This window comes from Choloepus didactylus, chromosome X (assembly GCF_015220235.1).
Source record: "Choloepus didactylus isolate mChoDid1 chromosome X, mChoDid1.pri, whole genome shotgun sequence".
Lineage (NCBI taxonomy): Eukaryota > Metazoa > Chordata > Mammalia > Pilosa > Megalonychidae > Choloepus > Choloepus didactylus.
In genome coordinates this window covers 158434166-158460019 of record NC_051334.1, presented here as the reverse complement: position 1 = coordinate 158460019, position 25854 = coordinate 158434166, and positions in this window count along the sequence as shown.

Sequence of the window (25854 nt, the reverse complement as noted above, 5' to 3'; positions counted from 1 at the left end):
TATGGGAAGAACTACCTATTGAATACTATGGACTATATTTAATAGGAATACCCTACAAGTACCACCATAGCACTAGGGATAACTAGGGAGTGATAAGAGCTTTGGGGTGTTTTGGATTATGATAATTGTTTAAAATTGAGAGTGGCAATAATTGGACAACTAAGTGAAGACAATGTGAGACTTTTTTTATCTTGACAGAATGTAGGCGATTTGTAATTAGGAAGCCACTACTTAATAAGTGAAGCCCTCAATCTTGAGACTTCCTCCTTGAAACTTATGGCTGTAAAGGAGAGGCTATGCCTACCTACAATTATACCTAAGATTCACTTCCAGAGAGTCTCTTTTGTTGCTCAGATGTGGCCTTTCTTTCTCTAAGCCCAACTCTGCAAATAAATTCTTTACCCTCCCCTCTATGTGAGACATGACTCCCAGGGAAGTTAGTCTCCCTGGCGATGTGGGACCTGATTCCCAGGAATAAGCCTGGCTCAGGCATCAAGAGATTGAGAATGCCTTCTTAACCAAAATGGGAAAAGGAAGGAAATAAAATAAGGTTACAGTGGTGTGCCAGTTTGAATGTATCATGTCCCCCAAATGACAATATCTTTGATGCAATCTTGTGTGGGTAGATGTAGTAGTGTTGATTAGACTGTAATTCTTTGATTGAATGTTTCCATGGAGATGCAACTCACCCAACTGTAAGAGATAACTCTGATTGGATAATTTCCATGGTGGTGTGGCCCTGCGCATTCATCATGGGCCTTGATTAGTTTGCTAGAGCACTATATAAGCCCAGAGAGAAGGACCCAACTTGCTACAGCCAAGAGGGATACTTTGAAGAATGCATGGAAGCTGAGAGAGAAGCTGAAGTTTACAAAGACATTTTGGAGGTGGCCTTTGAAAGCAGACTCTTGCTCTGGAGAAGCTAAGAGAGGACAAACACCCCAAGAGCAACTAAGAGTGACGTTTTTGAGGGATTGCATCCTAGAGAGGAACATCCTGGAAGAAAGCCATTTTGAAACCAGAACTTTGGAGCAGATGCCAGCCATGTGTCTTTCCAGCTAACAGATGTTTTCCAGACACCACTGGCCATCCTCCAGTGAAAGTACCTGATTGTTGGTGACTTACCTTGGACACTTTATGGACTTAAGACTGTAACTTTGTAACCAAATAAACTCCCTTTATAAAAGCCAATCCATTTATGGTGTTTTGCATTCTGGCAGCATTAACAAACTGGAACAGGTGGCTAAGAGATTTCAAGTAGAGTTGAGAGGCTGTCCTGGAGGTTACTCCTATGCAAACTTCAGCTAGATATACCAAATGGCTACAGTATGACAAGCCCAAATCAACAGTAGTTCCCCAAATCCCTAAAGAATACCCTGGTTCCTATCTGAGAAACTATAAAAGTTTCACTCACCAAGTTTTTTTTCAGAAACTTAAATCCTCCAGAGTGTTCCTATGCCAGATAAGTCCCAAAACCCAGAGGCAACAGTCTCTTCAAGAACAACCAATAGCATCACTGACTAGACAGGTTCAAAGGTCAAGAAACTGATTAAATGAAAGGAAGGGGTAGCTACAGACAAGATAGGATTTAACCAAGGATTATGAATACTGAATCTTTACATAAATATTTTTAGATGTTAGGCTAATAGAATAGCTAGAAGGAAACAACTGAAATGCTGGAACTATAACCCATAACACTCTTTGAAATTTGCTCTGTAGCTACCCATTAAATTGTAGTTTGAAAGTTATAACCTTTCTGTATATATGTTATATATCACAATGAGAAAATAACTGAAATTGTGGAACTGTAACCCATAAAAGTCTTTGAAATTTGATCTCTAGCTACATTTTTTGCATTTTTAAAAATTTATTGAGACTGTTCACAGAGCATACAATTTTCCAAAGACCCAAAGTGCACAATCAATTGCCCACAGTGCCATCATACAACTGTGCATCCATCACCACAATTAATTTTTTCCAATTTTTAGAACATTTTTATTGCTCAAGAAAAGAAATTAAGACAAAGAAGAAAACCCAGTTTCTCCCCTACCCCTAGCCACCCCCCTTCCATTATTGACTCATAGTATTGGTATAGTACATTTGTTACTGTTGATGAAAGAATGTCAAAATACTGTTAACTTAGTATATAGTTTGCAATAGGTATATTTTTCCCTATATACCCCTCTATTATTAGCTTCTAGTTATACTGTCGTATATTTGTTCTAGTTCATGGAAGAGATTTCTAATTTTTGTACAGTTAATCACAGACATTGTCCACCACAAAATTCACTGTTTTATACATTCCCATCTTCTAACCTCCAACTTTCCTTCTGGTGACATACGTGACTCTAAGCTTCCTGTTTCCACCACATTCACACACCATTCAACACTGTCTAACTACTTTTTAAACCATACTCTGAAAGTTATCACTGTTCTGTATGTATGTTATATTTCACAATAAAAATGTATTAAAAAATAAACTCAAAATGAATGGAGACCTAAGGAAAAGAACTAGAAGTATAAAATTCCTAGAAGAAACCATAGGAAAGCATCTTCAGGACCTTGTGTTAAGCAATGTTTTCTTAGATTTTACCCCCAAAGCACAAGAAACAAAAGAAAAAATAAATAAATGACCCCATCAAAATTAAAATCTTTTGTGCACTGAAGGAATTTTTCATGAAAGTAAGATGGTGACATACAATGGGAGAAAATATTTGGATACCACATATCCAATAGGGTTTAATATCTATAATATGTAAAGAAATCCTATGACTTAAAAATAAATGGACAGATTACCCAATTTTAAAATGGACAAAAGACTTGTATAGACATTTATCCAGAGAAGATACACAATGGCCCAAAAGCACATGAAAAGTTGCTCAATATTATTAGCTATTAGGGAAATGTAAATTTAATGCATAAACAGATACCATTTCACACCAAGTAAAAAGGCTACTATTGAAAAAACAGAAAATTACAAGTGTTGGAGAAGATGTGGAGAAAGAGGAACACATTCATTTTTGGTGGAAATGTAAATTTGCACAGCCATTTTGGAAGACAGTTTGGCAGTTTCTTGGAAAGTTATATATATATATATACATATATATAATTGCCATATAACCTGGCAATCCCACTTCTAGGTATGTATCCATATATCCAAAAGAATTGAAAGCCAGGGCTCAAACAGGTGCTTGCACTCCAATGTCCATACACCATTATTCACAATTGACAAAAGATAGAAGCAATCCAAGTGTCCATCAACTGATGAATGAATACAGAAAATGTGGTATATGCATACAGTGGAATATAATTCAGTCATAAAAGGAATTACATTTTGAAACATGTGTCAGTGTTGATGAACCTTGAAGACAACATGTTAAGTGATGTAAGCTAGGCACAAAATGCCAAATATTGTATGATCTTACTGATGTGAAATAATTAGAATAAGGAATTTTATAGTTAGAATCTAGAATATAGGTTACCAGGGGTTGAGGTGAGATAGGGTATGGAGAGTTATTGCTTAAATTGTACAAAATCTTTATTTGGGATGATGAAGATGCTTTGCTAACAAATGGTGGTGATGGTAGCACAATGTTATGAATGTAATTTAAAGCACTGTAGTATATATTTGAATATGGTTAAAAAGCAGAAATTTTAGGTTGATTATGTTAGTAGAATATAAATTTTTAAACAGTGAACTCAAGTAATCTATGGACTACTGTTAAAAGTATAATTATAAAAATGTTCTTTCATCAATTTGTATTTCATGTATGATTTTTTTGCAAACATACAACCTTTCTAGTAAAAGAAAGAGAGAGGAAAACAAAGAATATAGAGATAAAAGAGGAATATCTCAAAAGAAATGAAACTCTGCTATGCTAATCCAACTTGAGATAACAGATAAATTAGAAAGGGATTATTTCCATGAGAAAACAATGATTTGGTTTTCCAAAGGATTCACTGTCAGGATCTTTTCAATACAGAGCTTCCTTAGCCCTTTAAGTATTTGTTGTTAGATCATAAATCATTGACAGAGACCAAATGGGACAGTGAAACTTAAGAGCAAAAGTGTTAGGAGCAAATGTCCATAAGTTTCATCCAAAATGATGTGGAAACCTCTTAAAGAGTTAAATGCAGAAAGTAGACTTTTGTTTTCCAGATTTTGGTTTACTTGTTTATGAATTTGCTTCATTAAATGAAATTCACCTTATAGGTATTTGATTTTCTTACATGGAATTTTTTCACTTTGTTTCTGCGATGTTTCGTAACTAACAAGGTGACTTTAGAAAATTCCTTCAAGCACTTTGCACCTCAGGAGATGTTTTATTTCAGTCTCTCTGCACCTCTGTACGGTGTGTTTGGCAGTGGAGATTCACATTGGTCTCTGTTGAAGATGTTGCTGGTGCTATTCTGGATCTGCTGATGTTCTTCATCTTTTCACAATATTCTTGTAAATGGATTCTTCAACTCCAGAGGTCTTTCTCAAACACTGAAAGGAATTCGACTACCCTGTCAATACAGGATACTGTTAAGTAGTAAGAGTTCCCTTAATGTGAGAACCCAGAACAAATAGCAACCTAGAAGGCCTCCTGGCCCTCTGTTTCTGGAATGCATCAGAAAGGCTCAAACACTTTTCTTCCTAATCTGACAGCTGTTGGGTATGTGAATGTGTTGGAGTGGAGTGGTATGGTGTGCAGGTTGAGAATTGAGGGTGGGAGTACTCAAGGGACAGACGCAGAAAAGAAAATGTACATGATAAATAAAGAGGTATATTGGGATACATGGAAACATTATTTATTTATTTGAAGCCATGGAGCCCAGGAGAAATTATTTTCTTAAACATGTTCTTTTGAAAGATGTAAAGATTATTATCCAGTTTTCTCTGTTTCTCTCTCTCCCTAGTGGAACCTATGGTTAGGTCAAGACTGTCTCAGAGCTGAGCCAATTCTGAGAGTCAAGGTATTTAATAGTGACTTCCTGCACTGCCCAAATACTTCTAAAGAGTTTTGTCAATCTTGGAATCAGTCCTCTTACCCAAGTAATTCAATCCTCTGATCCAAGTATTTGGTTACACTGTCTGATACTCTCGTACACTTCTCATTTTCCCCAGGATCAGAATCAACACCTGAACCCTGTTTCAGTAGATGTTTCCTTTGAAGGCCTAGGGCCATTCTCCTTTTGGTGCTTTTCTGGTTTGCTACTGCTGCCATTATGCAAAATACCAGAAATGTATTGGCTTTTATAAAGGGGATTTATTAGGTTGCAAATTAACAGTCTGAAGGCCATGAAAATGTCCAAATTAAGGCATCAACAAGAGGATACCTTCACTGAAGAACAGCCAATGGCATCCAGAAAACCTCTGTTATCTGGGAAGGCACATGGCAGGTGTCTGCTGATCCTTTGCTCTGGGGTTCTGGTTTCAAAATGGCTTTCTCCAAACTGTCTCTGGGCTTGTGTCTCTTAGTTTCTCCAGAGCAAACTCTGGGCTAGCATCTCTAAACATCTCCAAGCATCTCCAGTGTCAGCATTGATGTCAGCTCTTAGCTTCTCTCCAAAATATCCCTCTCAGCTGCTCAGAACTCCTGTTTGTGGGCTCTTTTATAGGGCTCCAGTGATTGAATTAAGACCCACTCTGAATGAGTGAGGTCCACAACTCCATGGAAATAATTTAATCAAATGCTTCCGTGTTAATCAAGACTAATACACCTGCCCCCACAAGATTGCATTAAAGAATATGGCTTTTTTCTGGGGGACACAATATATCCAAACTGGCACAGATGCTTTCCTGTTTCTCTTAAAATTTGGCTCTCTAAACCCAAAATCTGAAGTAATGCTCTATACTGGGTCAAAATCTTTGAGGAGTATATCTTCTCCTTTTCAGTTTATTTAGCTCCCTTATCAGCTAAAGGACCTGCTGGACTTTTTGTCTAGATCTACAGATTCAGTGCAATCACTATCAAAATTTCAACTGTGTTTTTTGCAGAATTTGATAAGCTGATCCTGAAATTTGTGTGGAAATGCAGGGTACCCACAATAGTCAAAATGGTCTTGAAAAAGAACAAAAGTTGGAAAACTCACATTCCCTGATTACAAAACTTATTACAAAACTACAGTAATCAAGGCAGTGTGATACTGGTATAAGGGTAGATATATAGATCAATGGGATATAATTGAGAGTCCAAAAGTAAATCCACACATTTATGTTCAATTGATTTTTCATTTTTAATTATGGAATATAACACATATACATAAAAATGATAACTTTTTTATCATAAAAGTGATAAGTAGGTATAGAGCAAATTTCAAAGAATGTTATGAGTTACAGTTCCACAATTTTAGTTATTTCCTTATTGTGATATATAACATATATACATAAAGGTGGTGTGCTGGTTTAGATGTATTATGTCCCCCAAAAAGCCAGGTTCTTTGATGCAGTCTTGTGGGGCAGATGTATTAGTGTTGATTAGGTTGGAATCTTTGGATTAGGTTGTTTTCATGGAGATATGACCCACCCAACTGTGGGTAATATGTTGATTAGATTATTGCCATGGAGGTGTGGCCTCACCCATTCAATGTGGGTCTTGATTTAATCACTGGATTACTTTAAAAGAGAGCCACACAGGCCCAGATGCTTGCTTACACTGATGCTTAGTCATGCTTGGAGTTGCAGACCCCTGAAGTTAGCTGCAGCTTAGAGACACATTTTGGAGACAGCCATTGAAAGCTGAAGCTGACACTTTGAAAAACACCATTTTGAAACCAGAACTCTGGAGCAGATGCCAGCCACATGCCTGTGCCCTCCCAGCTAACAGAGGTTTTCTGGATGACATTGGCCTTCCTTCAGTGTAGGTATACTCACGTTGACACCTTAGCCTGGACACTTTTATGGCCTTAAGACTATAACTGTGTAACCAAATAAATCCCCTTTATAAAAGCCAATCCATTTCCGGTATTTTGCATGATGTCAGCATTAGCAAACCAGAACAGATGTTAACTTTCAAAGTACAATTTAATGGATAGCTATAGAGCAAATTTCAGAGTTTTATGGGTTATAGCTCCAGCATTTCAGTTATTTATCTCTATTTATTCTAGTACCCTTGCAACTAGGAAAAATTATATAATGATTCAGTATTCATAATCCGTTGTTAAATTCTATTTTATCTGTTGCTCTCCCTTCTCCAGTTTAATCACTTTCCCAATCTTCAGAGATGTCTAGGCAGTGACTACCCTAACTTTTTCATGTTGAAAAGGGGTGTTGACATTATGGGAAAGAGTGATGCATCTGGTTGATGTTCTTGAAGTGGCTGTTGCCTCTGGGTTTGGGACTTATCTGGCATAGGAACACTCTGGAGGATTTAAGTTTCTGAAAAGTAAACTTAGTGAGTGAAACTTTTATAGAGTCTCAGATAAGGACAAAGGTATTCTTTAGGGATTTGGGGATTACTATTGATTTGGGCTTGTCATAATGTGGTCATTTGGCATATTTAGCTGAAGCTTTCATAGGAGTAACCTCCAGGACAGCTTCTTGACTCTATTTGAAATCTCTTAGCCACTGAAACCTTATTGTGTGGCCTTATATTTCCCCCTTTTGGTCAAAAAGGCATTCTCAGTCCTTCAATGCCAGGGTCAGTCTCATTCCTGGTATCCATGTCTCACATTGCCAGGGAGACTCACTCACCTGGGAGTTGTGTCCCACATCAAGGGGAGGGTGATTAATTTATTTGCAGAGTTGGGTTTAGAGAGAGAAAGACCACATCTGAGCAACAAAAGAGGTTCTCTGAAGATGACTTCTTGACATAATTATAGCTGGGTTTAGCCTCCCCTTTACAGCCATAAGTTTCATATGAGCCAGGCTCAAGTTTGAGGGTTTGACTTACTAAGTAGGGGTGTTCCTAATTTTATATAGCATATGTTCTGTCCAAGATAAACATTCAATGATTCATATTCTCTTTAATTTTTATCTTCTCAAAGAAACAACTTTTGGTTTTATTTATTCTCTCTATTGCTATTTTTTTGTTGTTGTTCTCTAGCTCATTTATTTCTGCTTTAATCTTTGTTACTTCTTGTCTTCTGCTTGCTTTAGGGTTAGTTTGCTGATTGCTCTCTAGCCTCTTCAGTTGTTTAGTTAGGTCTTTGGTTTTAGCTCTTTCTTTCTTTTTGATGTATGCATTTAGAGCTGTAAATTTCCCTCTCAACTCTGCCTTCACTGCATCACATGGGTTTTGATATGTTGTGTTCTCATTTTCATTTGTCTCTAGATATTTAACTATTTCTCTTGCAATTTCTTCTTTGACCTACCAGTTGTTTAGGAGTGTGTTGTTTAACATCCATATATTTGTGATAGCTTGGGTTCCTTGGTGGTTATTGATTTCTAGTTGCATTTCTTTATGGTCAGAGAATGTGTTTGAATAATTTCAATCTTTTAAAATTTCTTAAGACTTGTTTTGTGCCCCAGCATATGATCTATCCTGGAGAACTTTCCATGAATGTATATCCTGGTACTCTGGGATACAAGAATCTATATATGTCTGTTAAATCTAATTCACTTATCACATTGTTTAGGTTCTCAGTTTCCTTATTAGTCCATTGTCTAGTTGTTCTACCTATAGAAGAGAGTGGTGTATTGAAGTCTCCCACTATTATTGTAGAAATGCCTATTGCTCCCTTCAGTGTAGCCAATGCTTTTCTCATGTTCTTTGGAGCTCCTTGATTGGGTGCATAAACATTTATGATTGTTATTTCTTCTTGGTGAATAGTCCCTTTAATTAATATACAGTGTCCTTCCTTGTCTCTTATGGCATCTTTGCACTTAAATTCTATTTTATCTGATGTTAGTGTAACTACATCTGCTTTCTTTTGGTTGCAGCTTGCATGAAATATTTCTTTCATTCCTTTTACTTTCTGTTTCTTTGTGTCACAGGGTCTAAGGTGTGTCTCTTGTAAACAGCATATCAATGGGTCATATTTTTTATCCATTCTACCTATCTTTATCTTTTAATTGGGGAGTTTTATGCATTAACATTCAAAGTTATTACCACGAAGGCAGTTCTTGAACCAGCTCTCTTATCCTTTGGTTTTTAATTGTCAGATCTGTTTCCTCTCCCCCTTTTTTACTTTATGTTACCCTTACTAATATTCTTCAGTTCTGTGACCTTCTCTAGACCGCTCTCTCCTTTCTTTTTTCTCAGCCAGTTGAGCTCCCATTAATATTTCTTGCAGGACAGATCTCCTGTTAACAAATTCTCTCAGCATTTGTTTTCCTGTGAAGGTTTTAAACTCACCTTACATTTTGAAGGAGAACTTTGCTGGATAAAGAATACTTGGCTGACAATTTTTCTCTTTCAGTATCTTAAATACTATTGCCTTCTCACCTCCATGGTATCCACTGAGTAGTCAGTACTTAGTCTTACGTGGTTTCCCTTGTATGTGGTGAATTGCTTCTCTCTTGCTGCTTTCAGGACTTTCTCCTTCTCTTCAAGATTTAATAATCTGATTAGTATATGTCTTGGGGTGGGTCTATTTGGATTTATTTTATGTGGAGTTCATTGGGCTTCTTTGATTTACATATTTATGTCATTTAGAAGGGTTTGGACACCACCAGTGTTCTCAAATACTCTTCTTAGCCCTTTTCTCTTCTCCTTCTGAGACACTAATGATTCTTACATTTGCATGCTTCATGTTGTCATTCATTTCCCTGAGATCCATTTTAAATTTTTCAATTTTTTTCACCATTAGTTCTTTTGTGAATTCACATTCAATTTCTCTGTCCCTGAATTCACTTATTCTTCTCCCTCTTCAAATCTGCTGTTGTGTGTCTCTAGTATATTTTTAATTTGATCTACAGTACCCTTTATTCCCATAAGATCTGCTATTTTGATTTAATCTTTCTAATTCTTCTTTATGCTCTTCTAGAGTCTTCTTGATGTACTTTCTGCCTTTAGTCAAACCATTTAAGTTGTTTGGAGTTTTTGTATGTACTTCTTTGATTAATTGCTCCAGATTCTGTGTCTCCTCTAGCTTTCAAATTTGGTCATTTGGCTTGTCCATATCTGTGATGGTTAGGTTCATTTGTCAACTTGGCCAGGTGATGGTGTCCAGGTATCTGATCAAGCAAGCACTGGCCTAACTATTACTGCAAGGACATTTTTGGCTGGTTAATAAGCCAGAAGGCTGACTTATTAAATCATCAGTCAATTGACTACAGCTGTGACTGATTACGTCAATGAAGGCCATGTCTTCTGCAATGAGATAATTCAATCAGCTGGATTTAGTCCAATCAGTTGAAGACTATTAAGGGAGAGAGATAGAGGACCTTCACTTCTTTGGCTAGTCAGTGAAGCATTTCCTGAGGAGTTCATCAAACACCTTCATTGGAGTTGCCAGTTCGCTGCCTAAGGAGTTCATCAAACACCTTCATTGGCATTGCCAGTTTGCTGCCTGCCCTATGGAATTGAGACTCATGCATCCCCATAGGGCCAGGTTTAGAGATGGTTCTGCACAATATGCAGGCACCACCTGAAAGTGGACAGCTTCAGTCCTGCAGCTCCTTTCTGGGATGTCCCTGAAAGAGAGTGGTGAGGGGAAATCCTCCCAGTGGGCAGAACTTCAAGCAGTGCACCTGGTTGTTTATTTTGCTTGGAAGGAGAAATGGCCAGACATGCATTTGTATAATGATTCATGGGATATTGCTCATGGCTTGGTTGGATGGTCAGGGATTTGGAAGGAACATGATTGGAAAATTGGTGACAAAGAAGTCTGGGGAAGAGGTATGTGGATAGGAGTGGGCAAAAAACCTGAAGATATTTTTGTCCTGTGTGAATGCTCACCAGAGGGTGACTTCAGCAGAGGAAGATTTTAATAACCAAGTGGATTAAGATGACCCATTCAGTGGATTCCAGTTACTCTCTTTCCCCACCCACTCCTGTCATTGTCCAGTGGGCTCATGAACAAAGTGGTCATGGTGGTAGGGATGGAGGTTATGCATGGGCTCAACAACATGGACTCCCACTCAGCAAGGCTGACCTGGCCACAGCCACTGCTGATTGCCCAATCTGCCAGCAGAAGAGACCCACACTCAGTCCCTGATATGGCACCATTCCCCGAGGTGATCAGCCTGCTACTTGGTGGCAGGTTGGTTACATTGGACCACTTCCATCATGGAAGGGGCAGTGATTTTTTTCTCACTGGAACAGACACATACTCTGGATATGAGTTTGCCTTCCCTGCACACAATGCTTCTGCCAAAACTACCATCCATGGACTTATGAAATGCTGTATCCCCTGTCATGGTATTCCACACAGCATTGCTTCTGACCAAGGAACCCACTTCACAGCAAATGAAGTGAGGGAATGGGAACATGCTCATGGAATTCTCTGGTCTTACCATGTTCCCCATCATCCAGAGGCAGCTCGGTTGATATAAAGGTGGAATGACCTGTTGAAGATGCAATTACAGTGCCAATAGGTGGTAATACCTTGGAGGGCTTGGGCAATGTTCTCCAGGAGGCTGTGTATGCTCTGAATCAACATCAACTCTATGAGGCTGTTTCTCCCATAGCCAGGATTCATGGCCCCAGGAATCAAGGGGTGGAAACAGGAGTGGCACCACTTACTATCATTCCTAGTGATCCACTAGGAAAATTTTTGCTTCCTGTCCCTGCAAGCTTAAGCTCTGCTGCTCTACAAATCTTAGTTCCAAAAGAAGGAGTGCTGCCACCAGGAGACACAACAATATTTCCATTGAACTGGAAGTTAAGACTGCCACCTGGCCACTTTGTGCTTCTCATGCCTCTGAATCAACAGGCAAGGAAGGGGACTATTGTACTGGCTGGAGTGATTGATTCTGACTATCGAGTGGAAATAGCACTGCAATTACACAATGGAGGTAAAGAAGAGTTTTCCTTGAATACCCCTAGGGTGTCTCTTATTACTACCTTGCCTGGTGATTAAAATCAATGGAAAACTGCAACAACCCAATCCAGGCAGGACTACCAATGTCTAAGAAACTTCAGGAATGAAGGTTTGGGTCACCCCACCAGGCAAAGAACCACGGCCAGCTGAAGTGCTTGCTGAGGGTAAAGGGAACAAGGAATGGGCAGTGGAAGAAGGTAGCAATAAATTTGAACTATGGCTATGTGACCAGTTACAGAAATGAGGACTATGGTGGCATGAATATTTCCTCCTTGTTTTGTTATGAGTGTATTTGTATTTGTCCATGTTCTAATTTGCTAATGCTGCCAGAATGCAAAACACCAGAAATAGATTGGCTTTTATAAAGGGGGTTTATTTGGTTACAAAGTTACAGTCTTAAGGCCATAAAGTGTCCAAGGTAAGTCATCAGCAATTGGATACCTTCACTGGAGGATGGCCAATGGTGTCCGGAAAACCTTGGTTAGCTGGAAAGGCACGTGGCTGGCATCTGCTCTAAAATTCTGGTTTCAAAATGGCTTTCTCCCAGGATGTTCCTCTCTAGGCTGCAGTTCCTCAAAAATGTCACTCTTAGTTGCTCTTGGGGTGTTTGTCCTCTCTTAGCTTCTCTGGAACAAGAGTCTGCTTTCAACAGCCATCTTCAAACTGTCTCTCATCTTCAGCTACTCGCTCAGCTTCTGTGCATTCTTCAAAGTAACCCTCTTGGCTGTAGCAAGCTCACTCCTTGTGTCTGAGTTTATATAGTGCTCCAGTGAACTAATCAAGGCCCATGCTGAATGGGTGGGGCCACACCTCCATGGAAAGTATACAATGAAAGATCTTGCCCTCAGTTGAGTGATCATATCTCCACGGAAACATCCAATCAAAAGTCTCCAACCCAATCAACACCAATACGCTTCCTGCCTACACAAGACTGCATCAAAGATAATGGCATTTTGGGGGACATAATACATCCAAGCCAGCACAGTCCATAAAGCAAGTATCTTTGTTTCCTTCACTATCTTATCCCCTTATCATATAACATAAGTTATATTGTTCAGTATTTAAGTTAAAGGAAATTAAGCTTAAGTGTCAATGTCTCCTAATGACTTGAACCCTATTCTGGAGAGATTTAGTGCATTTCTGGTTGTATGCAGGACAGCTGAGTATTGTTAGGTGAAATATATGTCTGTTATTGTTCTCTACTTAGAGATAAAGTATGGGTTGTGGTGATGTGTGTAACTGCCAAGCTAAGGGGTGGACTGTGATGGTTAGCTTCATTTGTCAAGTTTTGCTAGGTGATGGTGTCCAGATGTCTGGTCAAGCAAGCACTGGCCTGTTAATACAAGGACATTTGTGGCAGTTTAATAAACCAGAAACCTGGTTTATTAAATCATCAGTCCAATGACTGCATTGTGACTGATTGCATCAACGAAGGCCATGTCTTCTGCAATGAGAGAATTCAACCAGCTGGATTTTATCCAATCAGTTGAAGACTTTTAAGGGAGAGAGATAGAGGACCTTCACTTCTTCTTTGGCTAGCCAACAAAGTGTTTCCTGAGGAGTTCACTGAACACCTTCCTCAGAGTTGCCAGCTTGCTGCCTGCCCTATGAAATTTGGACTCGTGAATCCCCACAGTTGTGTGAGGCATTTTTGTAAAATCTTATATTTTCAGATATCTCTTGCTGATTCTGTGTACCTAGAGAACACTAACTAATACAATATCTATACGGTCCTCATATGTTTTGTGATTTTCGGTTGGTTTCAGGGCATTTGCTTATGTTGATAAGGCTATTTTGAGGTATGCAGGATTATTTGAAAAATTATCTATAATTTTGCAGAGCTACAGCTGGCTGGAGTGCAATTTCCCAGTCTTCCCAGAAGATGGTGCTCTTGATCCAGCTCTTACACTCAAGCCAGTTTTCCTTCCACTTCACCCATGTGTTGAGCCTGGTCTAAACCAGGTAGCAATCCAATCAGTGCACCAGTTCTCCATGCTCATTAGGGACTGTGAGCCCAGGGGTTGGAGTGTGGGGTCTGTGCAGCTTGGCAGGGAGCCTACTTAAGGGCACAGTGAGTCTGGTAATTCCTGAGCCTCTGTGTGGACACTCTTGAACTGTGGGGCTGCAATCTCACTCCATACCTGAAATTTGCCCTGGACCCTGTCTGCTGGATGCCTGTGAGCTTCTGGGGTTGGGGAAGGGCTCCTGGCCTGTCCCAGCATGGCCCTCATCTCTCCCCACCTCTTGCCCATGCACACCCCGGGCTTACATGGAGGAATAGTAAATGCAGTCACCACAAGTCTGCTGAATCCCAAGTTCCCTCATGGGAGCTCCTGGTTGTGTGGCTATGAAAGGTCATCTCCCTAACCAACTGCTGAAATGGTTGCACAGGTTTTGGAAAGCTGCTCCCTCCCATGCTTGGCATCCAGCTCCAGCCACTAGTCCCAGGCAGCAGTCCAGGTTGAACACATTCACCCTGTCCTTTCAGTCTCTCTGCCTCTCCATCCAAGTCCCTATTATGCATTGTAAAGTTCCCTCTCCATCCAATCACACCCTGGGACCACTGTTCTGTGCACTCTTTGCCCCTTCTCTAGTCCCTTTCATGGAGGAGAACTTAGCTCTGACTCTCCTGTTCCACCATCTTCCCAGAAGTCTCATTCCATTGATTTTTGACAAGGTTAACAAGATAATTCAATGGGGAAGGAAAAGTCTTTTCAACCAATAGTGCTGGGACAATGGTATATCCACTTGTAAAACAATATACAAACTCAAGATCATATAACAGAGATCTATAAAACTCTTAGAAGAAAAGTAATAATAAATCTTCATGACCTTGGATTAGGCAGTGGTTTCTTAGATATGACAACAGAAATACAGGCAAAGGAAAAATAGATAAATTGAACTTCATCAAAATTAAAAATTTTGTGTTTCAATGATCATTGTAAACAAAGTGCAAAGACAACCCACACAATAGGAGATATTTGTAAAGCATATATATGATAAGGGTCTTCTATCCAGAGTATATAAAGAACTTTCACCAGTCAATAATAAAACTGTATATAATAAGATTTAAAATAGGCAAATAATTTGAATAGACATTTCTCTAAAGAAGATATACAAATGGCAAATTTGCACACTAAAAGATGCTCAACATCATTAACTATTATGGAAATACAAATAAAAACCACAACAATAAACCACTTCATGTTCACAAGGATGGCTATAATGAAAAAGACAGATAATAAGTGTTGACAAGAATGTGGTATAATTGGAATTCTGAAACATTCCCTGATGGGGAATGTGAAATGGCATGGCCACTATGGAAGATAGTTTGGCAGTTCTTTCCAATGTCAAATATAAAATTACCATATGATCCAGCAATTCCAAAGAGAAATGAAAATATATTTCAGCACAATAACTTTTACACAAATGTTTACACAAATGTTCATAGCTGCATTATTCATAACAGCCACAGAGCTGGGAACAACCCATATATCCATCAGTCTATCAATGGATAAACACAATGTGGTATACATATACAGTGAAATATTATTTGGCCATAGAAAAGCATGTTACATAATGAAAAAGGGATGAGCCTTGAAACATGTTGTGTGAAAGAAGTCAGTCACAAAGGGCGACATATTGCATGATTTCATTTATATAGAATGCCCAGGATATGAAAATCTGCAGAGACACAAAGTAGGTTAGTGTTTTCCAGGGTCTGAGAAGAAGAATAAGATGGGAGGTGACTGCTAATGGGTATGGGGTTTCTTTGCATGGCGATGAAAATATTTTGAAATCAGATGATGGTAATGCTTGCACAACTTTGTGAATGCATTAAAAACCACTGAATTGTACACTTTAAAATGGTGAATTTTATTGTATGTGTTTTTGTTTCTTAGCTGCTAAGACAAATACCATACAGTGGGTTGACTTAAACAATAGGACTTTAACGGCTTAATGTTTTGGGGCTAGGAAACTCCAAAATCAAGGCATCATTGAGGTGATGCTTTTTCTCAGAAGACTGTGGCATTCTGGGGCTTGCTGCTAGAGATCCTTGACCTTTGTCTTTTCTTTCATATGACAATGCACATGACAACATCTTTTCCATTATCTTCCAGGTTGCTGATTTCCAGCTTCTGGCTGCTACCCATGGTGTCTCTCTCTGTAGCCTTCAGTATAAGGCTTCCAGTGATGGAATGAAAACCCATCCTGATTCAGTTGGGCCATATATTCACTGAAGTAACCTCATCAGAAAGTGCTATTACAATGGGTAAACTGGATCCTCAGGAATGGATTAAGACCATGCTTTCTGGGGTACATAATTTTAACCCTCACAGTATTTGAATTATATCTCAATAAAACTTTAAATGTAAATATTTCTTTAAAATCTTAGGCAAGACACTCAACCATTCTTCCTCTCAGCTTTTTCTTTGTCAGATAAAGGAGATAACAATTCCTGCCCTTTCTACCATGCATGATTAGATGAAGATCAAATGTGATAAAAGGTATGAAGTGTGAAATGCTTTATAAATTAGAAGGCTTCTTTTATTTTTTGATGCTTCTAATTCCTCTCATGCATTTGTGGGTGAGTGCCTCTATCACCTACCACTACAGAATCTGTGAGGTCTGTGTGCAGTTAAGGTTGAAGTCATGGTGTTAGAAAAACAAAGCATTTTATTCCCTTACCATCCCCCCAATACATTTACCCCACCCCCACAAACACATACACATTTCTAGCTGAGCAACATTTTCGCTATTACTGTGTAAGAAAAATCCTGTTTTCTTCCTTCCCAGAGAAGAAACGTAGGCAACTGCATTAAGATACATAGCAAGCTTTTAAGAAACTTGATTTTAGGATGAAAAAAAAAATAAATACTGCCTACAGTTAAAAACCGAATAAGGGGGCCAGCAAAGTGGCTAAGTGACTGATCTCCCAGTTCCTCTTAGGGCAGCACTTTTTCATACTGTTCAAGTTGTTTTAGATCAAATAATAGACAATAAAACCCCCAAAATGGAGTGTGTTGTTAATACTACCTTATTGTTTGAAGCTAAGAAGACTGAGGTGTGGATGGAACCTGGCATTCATAACAGGAGCACAGTATTGATGCATGCAAACTTGTGTACATGTGTCCTCCTCTATTTTATTTGATTGTGCCATCTGAGTATAACACCTCAGGGTATAAACCAGTTTAACCTTAATTAAAATGTATGAAGCCTCATAAAATGGTGTTAAAATGCCAAGCTTCAGTTGCCATCTTTTTAGAAAAGATCTATAAAAAAGATAAATGTTGCCCTGCTTGTTTTTTTCACCTTGCCTCTTACATTCACTGATACATACACATAGCATTCACAAATCCCTTTTTCGCCAAACTTTGCTTGAGTCTCTATAATGGTTCCCTGCTGCCATTTGGACCAACTGAATACTCGGCTTGGTTTTTATGGCCTGCCATAAACTGGCCCTGCCTTACCTATCCAAATCTATCTCCTTTTGCTCTCTAGCAAAGAATCTCCTCTTCAGATCTACATCCTCACTACTTCTTGCTCACTTCATGCTTATTCTCTCCCCCTTCACTCCTTGTGGCCCAGTCACAGTTTTCCTACCTATTTTCCAAGTCTTTCCTCCTCCTCCTGCATGAAGGCTCTTGGAACTACTTCAGGTGATAGTAATCTCTATTTTCACTGAGTTTCTATGCCCTTCAGTCTCTGCCAATAATTCTCAACCCTGGTGTTGCAACACCAAATGTGAAATGTTTTATAATTTGGTGATGATGATGATGATGTTGTTGATGATGATGATGATGACACATTTATTTTGGAAAGGCTCTCTCTCTTTCTCTCTGTATATGTACATATACATTTATATTCAAATGGATTAGTCCTATAATAGATGCTTTTTCAATCTAATGCATTCTGATGGATGTGATTTCTTGGGTGGGAGAGAAGGGGTAGAGTATCAGGATCCTGCATACTCTTATACGAATACCTTAAGCTTGTGAAGAGTCATTCATACATTCATTCAATTAATATTATTGAGTACAAACTGTATTCCAAGTATGGGGAGCATCATTCATTTTATGTGTTGTAGAAGGGATAAAAGTTGAGAACTGCTGGCTTATACCACAATTTAACATCTGTTTATATATTGTCTGCTATTATTCCCTGTTTCCTGGGGTTAAGTTTTGTTTCCCCAGCCCCAAATGAAGCTTTTCAAAGTTAGTAGTCTCTTTTAATCCTCTATAGCAGTGAGCACATGAATGGGCATACAATGGATGCTTCATAAGTACTGCCAATTAATTAAAATATTGTTAGCAAGGCACTAATATATTGGAAAAATTGAAGTGCACATGAGAAGCCAGAGAAGCTGATATTCACATCAGTCCACTTAAAATTATGAGCAATTAAGTTTTCATCACCCTATCTTCTGTTTATTTTATTTCTTAGTCTCCACTTAAAATTGTTTTAATTAATCTGAAATGCTTTAGGGTGCTAATTACTTCTCTTTTTATGTTCCTAAAATTTGATAGTCTAAGAATTAAAAATATATTTAGTAAAATAGAATATGTGTAGGTGGGAAGGTTTCTTTAAAGTGCATAATTTTCTAGTTATTGGAATTATAATGCAAAACAGAATCAGAATTTTAGAGCTAGGAAATTTAGCAAGCATCTAGTCCAAACTACTTGTTTTACTGATGAGGAAATTGAGGCCCACTTAGGGTAAGGACTTGCTCATGGTCACTCAGCCTGGGGACAAAATGAATGTTCTCAGGTATCTGGGTGCACCTGAATTACTTCAATACTTTATTAGTTAGCATTCTCTAGGGAAACAGAACCAGCAGGAGATACCTGTAAATATGAGATTTTATAAAAGTGTCTCATGCAACTGTGAGGATGCACAAGTCTAGATTCTGTAGGGCAGGCAGTACAAGTACAAATGCCATAGGGCAGGCAGCGAGTTGGCAACTCCAATGATGGTCTTTGATGAATTCCCCAGGAGAGGCTGGCTGGATGAAGAAGAAATGAAAGTTCTCTGTCTTCTCCCTTAAAAGTCTTCAACTGATTGGGTTAAATCCAGCTGATGGAATTCTGTCATTGAGGAAGACACACCCTTTGTTGATATAATCAGTCATAGCTGCAGCCAACTGACCAATGATTTAATAAACCAACCTTCTGGTTTATTAACCAGCCACAAATATACTCTCAGTAATGGTTAGGCCAGTGCTTGCTTGACCGGACACCTGGGTACCATCACCTGGCCAAGTTGACACATGAACCTCACCATCACAAGTACCCTGATTTTATTTGTTAAGAATGACAGAAGCATAGAAAGCTAAAATGAATATATGTCCATTACCTGGGAAATTACCTACAAAATGACAAAGCTGACATACTCATTGACATGGTAAATTATAAGTGGGTTAAAGGAATTGTTAACAATTTTTCTGGCCAAATGGCATAGAATGAGAAAAGTTAATAAATAATCCTGAAATGTCTGATGTAGTGATGGTCTCCTAAAGAGGACAAAGGGCTTGCTAGTTCCATGTGTCTCACTTAATCACATTTAATCATGGATTATTTTTTTTCCTTTTTAATTCTAAAAATCCTGGCATGATTTCAGAATACATGAACAAAGAAGTGTTTTAAATAAAGTATATTATCCTTATGGTTTTTTAGCATAATGCGTTTTTTTGTTATCATCCCTTTCAAACTTCAGCAGAAAAGTATTTGTTTTAGTTTCCTCATTGCTAAAGCAAGTACCATGTAAAGTGGTGGCTTAAACAACAGGAGTTTATTGGCTCATGGTTTAAAGGTTAGGAAAAGTCCAAATCAAGGCATCAAGGCAATGCTTTATTCCTGAATTCTGGCATTCTGGGGCTGGTTGCCAGTGTTCCTCGGTCCCTGGCTCCTCTGCACATGGCTGCCTCTCCTGGCCTCTATTTTCTCTTCTAGGTTCCTTTGACCTTCAGCTTCTTGCTTCCTGTGGCTTTCTCTCTCTCTTTCTGAATTTCATTCTGTTTATAAAGGGCTCCAGTAATAGGATAAAGACTCACCCTGCTTAAGGTGAAACACACCTTAACTGAAATAACCTCATCAAAAAGTCCTATTTGCAATGGATTTGCACCCACAGGAATGGTTTAAATTTAAGAACATATTTTTCTGGGATACAGGTCTCCACACCACCACAGTATTCTTGCCTTCATTATCTGGTCAATAATCATTTTTCTTTTTCAATTATAGCTTATATTCCACATATATAGTATTCTCTAGAATCTTGCTATTATAGTATTTACTAAAGGGTCCGTTTTTGTATGAAGTGAGTTAAGGTTTTATATTATTTTAATTCTTTTTGATTAGTTGACTACATACATGGATGATATCTTTTAATAGAAACTCTGGTATCAACAGTGTCTCCCTCTGAGGTGCTTGTGCTCATCACAGAAACTTTTGAAGCTGGAATGGAACTTAGAGAGCCTCTAGTGCAGTCTTGCCCATAGTGTCAAAGTGTGCTCCTGGAAATGATATCTTTGGAAGATCATCAGTGAAAAGAAGTTCTTTGATCATTAAGTTTTGGAAACACACAGCAGTTTGTTTCCTTCAGGGAGGTTCCCAATCTATATGAGTATATTTTAGGGCTCTGAGAAGCATTGCAGTAAAGAAACTTGCTTAACCTCTGTCCAGTGTTATACTCATTTTTTACAGAAAATTTATTAAGATCCAACAGACAAGATACTTAATGGATACATGTTGGGAAAAAATCTGGTTTAGTCCATCTCCTTACTTTGCTGATAAGAAAATTGAGGCTCAGTGAGGGAACATGACTTGCCCAGGGTCACCAGCTCCTTAGTGGCCGAGCTAGGCCTAGATGTCAATCTCTTATTGCTAGGTGCAATACACTTTGGCATCTTTTGGTGGAGGGCATGATGTTGAGAGTACTGACAGGACAAAATGCTAGTGTATTCCTGCTCTACCCCTTTGCTTCCCATTTTCTGTCCTATAGCTTTCTTTCTTATGGCAACTTTTTCTAAAGCAGTTACAATGACAGCTATCATATAAGGCCTTTTTGTCCTTTATTTTTCCCATCAATATTACAGGTAATAAACTATAATCTATGATTTTTGATTTTGTGATTTCTTCAGCTTGTCACATGGCTGGCTGTCTCTTCGTCATTCTTTAGATCTCAGCTTAAAAGCCACCTGTTCCATGGAAGCCTCCCCTAACCATTCTAAGTGGTCTTCTCCCCTCCCAACCATTATTCTCTATCACAGCGCTATATTCCTTTCTTTTATAGCACTGCACAATTGTAATTACCTTTGCTGTTTTACTCACTAATGTTCCCTTAGCCCCTGGCACAGTGCCTAACCCATGGTAGGTACTCAATAAATGTTGAATGAATGAGTGAATAAAACGAGGAACTAAAATACTTATCTGTTGACATTTTCCTCTTGATAAAAAAGTGCCACCCTCACCTTCCTCAGTTCTTTCCTTGGGTTATTTGGGTTGGCTGGAGGATCCAGTGGATAATTTGTGGATTTCCTAACCCATCAATATGACACCATTTGTCTGCATATTCTATCCCTTCTACTTTATAGGTTAAAGAAGAATGTTTATTTCCTTCACTGTGATTTGATATCCCCTAAAGAAAACCTTTTAAGACTTTTTGAAGTTTAGTAGGGAGGTTTAGTGGAAACATTTACCAAGAAGGTAACAGACAAAAGACAAGTCTCCAGTGCAGAACTGAGAGATACTTCGATTGATGTAGTAGTTTAGATTACCTTTCAAAAATACCTATTTCTTTCCCCCAACTCCATGGGATGAGTACACTTTTCCATCCCTTTGACTTTGAATTCAACTGTGTGACTTGCTTTGACCAATTTGGGATGTTAGCAGAAGTGATACAAGCAGAGAGGTGAAATATGCTTGTGTAGTTGAGCTTGTTTTCTTGAGACTGTGCCATCACCATGAGAATAGTTGTACCTTCAGCCTGAGTCCCAGAATAAATGCACACAAGCAGACCTAAGCCTGTCCTTTAGCGAGGAGCCAAGGCCAGCTGGTCAGGCAGCTTGAAGCAGAGCTGCTTGGCTGAACCCAACCTAGATCAGCCAAACCCTTGCCAGTCTACAGACTATTGAACAAGAATAAATAATTGTTCTTTAAAACCACTGAATTTGAAGGTGGTTTTTAAAATTTTAAAATTTTTAATTTTTTTTTTATCAGCAAAAGCTAGCTGATACAGTTGACTTCTAGTCAATCTGTTAATTTTATCAGGGCATTTCAGGTATCTTAGAGTACCTCATTAGGGTGTCTTTAGGATAATGCTTGCTAATGCCTTTCCAGTCTCACGCATGACCCACTTTTGTTGAAAGTTTTGATAAAATAGCCAGGAGCTTATTAATTTAGCTGCTGTCCAAGATTGAGAGGTAGAAGGGAGCTGAATTGATCCGCTTAAAGAAGTGGGGAGACGATTGTAAGAGGAAAGGAACAAGGAAGACAAGAAACCAGAAAACTGGCAGATGGTCTTTGAAGAGGAACTTTGGGGGAGAAATGACTATTGAGGATTTTGATTAGTTGTTTTCCCTTCAATGTAAACCTTCTCCTCCTCCTCACCACAAAATCTTCAATAAAATCTATACTTCCCGCTACTGCTTTATATACTCTCTCTTCTTTCAATACTGTGTAGTTCTGAATCCTGCTATGAGGTTGGTATGGGACAGTTAGTATGGGACAGGGGCTAACCAAAGGCAAACATCTAGGTTACAACCGCTAAACTATTGAAGCTTTTGGATATATCTATAAAGTAAAGGAAGAGGGATAACTTGTGTAGAGAAAATGGTTCTTCTAATAATGAGGAACAACTTTGTAAGAACTAAGTGCTCCCAAATGTTCATTTTTCTTTCACCAACTACCCTCCTCACCTTGTTTTTTCTTTCCTTTTACTCTCTCATTTCTCTCTTCAGCCCAGAGCTGGGTTTGTACTTGAGAGATAACATGAAGGCTCCTCCTGCTGGTTCCTAAAATCCAATATTAGAAATTCATTTATCTGTATTCAGGCATCATTTGTTTTAAAATGCAATTGACAGGTATATTGTGGGCACTTGATAAATATTTGCCAAATGCGTAAACACTTTAGTTAGAATTTGTTTCTAAGAGAAGTGCATTGGTGTGGACATTTTGATGGGGTAGAGCATAACAGAATATTTTTATTTTGTTTTTATTTTTAGATTATGAAATATTTCAAATGAAGAAATATAAAGAACAATGTAATGAACACCCATGACCATAAAGTTTAGAAGTGCTAACATCTTGCCTTAGTTAATTTGTATCAATTTTTTGGTAAGAAATAAAGGGCTTAAAGATACGAGTTGTAACCTCCTTAGTACTGCTCCCTGATTACAGTGTCCTTCCCTCTGTCTTAGAGGTAATGTTTATCTTGCAATTGGTGTGTATGTTTTCCATGCATGTTACAGTATTTTTTACACACCTATATATTCATAGATAGATAATATACAGTATCGTTGTCTTTTAACTTTATTTAAATTACTTCTTGTGTACACTCCATTCTTCAATGTGATTTTTTCACATAACATTATGATTATGATATTTATCCATGTTGATACATACTGCCTTGCATTAGATTGTGTGACTTTACACAATTTATTCAGTTCTCTTTTGATGACTATCCAGATTGTTTCCTATTATAATTCTGCAGCAAACATCCTTGAACATGCCACTTCATGTGTGTAACAGTTTTTCTAAGATATAAATAATTAGAAGTGGAACTACTGGGCATTAGGGAATGTACATCTTCAAATTCACTAGATATTGTCAAATTGCTTTCCCACATAAGGTCCCAAAGTTTATTCCTATCAGCGGTGTATGACATTTCTCTTTACTCCATTTTTTTGACAAAGTTTTTTATTGTCAGACTTTGCATTTTGCCGGTAGTAGAAATGGTACCTTGCTGTTTTAATTTGTATTAGCTTGATAACTATTGAGTTTGAACACATTTTAATATGCATATTGGACATTTGTATTTCCTTTTCTGTGAAATGCTTGTTCAAGTGTTTTGCTCATTTTCCTATTGTATGTTTTCTTTATAGATTAGTAGGAATTCATTATATATTCTGAACCTTTATCTTTTGCTAGTTTATGCCTTGCAAATATCTTCCTCCAGTTTGTGGGTTGTTTTTAATGTGTTTATGATTTATTTTGTAGTACAGAAGTTTTAAATTTTCATGCAGTGACACCTATCCATCTTTTGATCCATCTTGTGCTTTTATGTTTTGTTTAAGGAGACCTGAGCATACTGACTATTTGAGGGAAAATGGGAATGAATGAGCAGATGATAGAAGGTCAAAACAAACATCCTCTTCATTCTCCTTTTTCTCTTCTTTCTTCTCCCACTATTTCCCCCTTTTTTCTCCATCCTGAAATTTATGCTTTTAATAGAAAAGTTAGGCTGCTTTTTGCTGTAATTCGTTCAATTTTACATCTAGATATTTTTGGCTTTGTTCTGCTAGGTTGATTTCCTCAATATCTTCCTGTGTATTTGGTGTCTCTAATAAATGCCAGGGGAGAAGACTGGTTTTTGCCTTCAGGAATAAATGTATACACCTCAGGAGTAAAATAATTTCATATAATAAAAAGTAGCACCTTTTAAGCAATCATTTTCTACATCTTCATTGCTTTAAATCGCCTCTACAGTGCCACAAAGCCACCCCACCAACTCCTCTCACAGTCTAATCAAAATCATTGTAACCTGGGATGGGGATCACAGGAAGACTTAGAAAGTTGAAGGGCAATGTTGCATCAAGCTTAAACTCTCCATAATCCTTCCTCTCTCCCACCCACCACCACACATTGCAACCTGAATTATTTATTTACTCAAATCAATCCATTTTTCTCTGTTCAGTGGTTGTACAATAAAAGCAAGATTTACTGCTGCAAATGAATAATAAAAAACGAATTAGCAGAAAACAAACAAAAAGCTGCTTACGTGGCAAATTTCTGTGTTAATCAAAACCTTGAGGACAGGTTGGGAGGATCAATATTTGACTACTAGACGAAAGAAGCAACATTTCCATTGATGGTAGGAGGAGGCGGAGTTAAAAGACCCAAGGGCAGGGTTCATCAAATGGGGCCAATAGTGCAATTTCATCTGGACCTTCCGTGGTCCTGTTAGGGAGGCCTCTGCGTTTGAGAAATGATAGTGCTTTCTATGCCCATATCAAAGTTCAGCTTGATTGTCTCTTCTGGGGAAGAAAGCCATCTGTCAGTATTCTCCAAATAATCTACATAATTGACTTTCAAACAAGTCTCAAATAAACAGGCATTTATCACCTTAATTGTGGCAGGTGGATTGTGTGTCACTGTAGTTTTATCAAGGGTAAATGGTACCCGGGATTCTTCTCTCCTGTCTTTCCCCTGATTTCTTTCATTTTGTACATGCAGCTACGTTCTCCTTTGAGATCAAATTCAGAAAAATGTCAGCTAGGCTGCATGGGCAAGAGGAAATTTGCTTGACTTTTGACAATCCCTGAATTCAGCCACCAGCCACCTGCTATCCTCCACCCTTCTTCTAAGGGCTCACTGTTGGGGTAGTAGGTAGGAGAGGGTTACCAAGAATCTTGGTATCAGAGCTGGACCCCTAAGAAATTGGATTCTGTGAGCCTGGATCTCTTAGGAAGACATAGCATGGCTTGAAGCTCCTGTCAGTTGTTATAGTGGGACAGGGGAGGCATACCCTTAGAACTAGCTCTGTCTTAGCTTCCAGTTCAAGCTAAATGGGCTAAATGTCCTCTAGTAGGCAAGTGTAGTATTTTAGGGGTTGATGTTCTTGCTTCCCTAGACCCAAGGTGGGACTGAGGAGGAACTGAGTTTATCATGAAGTTCTTTCTTTCACATTCGAATTTAGTAACTCATATCTGTGGGAAATTGCTACTCCATA